The following is a 594-nucleotide window of genomic DNA, read 5'->3' as shown; positions in this document are numbered from 1 at the left end:
GACCGTTGAATCATGATGGTATGGGAACCATTGTGAATCATGATGGTATGGGAACCATTGTGAATCATGATGGTATGGGAACCGTTATGAATCATGATGGTATGGGAACCGTTATGAATCATGATGGTATGGGAACCGTTATGAATCATGATGGTATGGGAACCATTTGAATCATGAGGGTTTATGGGAACCGTTGTGAATCATGATGGTATGGGAACCGTTCTGAATCATGATGGTATGGAACCGTATGAATCATGATGGTATGGAACCGTTATGAATCATGATGTATGGGAACCGTTGTGAATCATGATGGTATGGGAACCGTTATGAATCATGATGGTATGGGAACCGTTATGAATCATGATGGTATGGGAACCGTTATGAATCATGATGGTATCGGAACCGTTGTGAATCATGATGGTATGGGAACCGTTCTGAATCATGATGGTATGGGAACCATTGTGAATCATGATGGTATCGGAACCGTTATGAATCACGATGGTATGAAAACCGTTATGAATCATGATGGTATGGGAACCGTTATGAATCATGATGGTATGGGAACCGTTATGAATCATGATGGTATGGGAACCG

Source organism: Panulirus ornatus, chromosome 12 (genome assembly GCF_036320965.1).
Source record: "Panulirus ornatus isolate Po-2019 chromosome 12, ASM3632096v1, whole genome shotgun sequence".
NCBI lineage: Eukaryota > Metazoa > Arthropoda > Malacostraca > Decapoda > Palinuridae > Panulirus > Panulirus ornatus.
Note: the sequence above shows the minus strand (reverse complement) of the source record.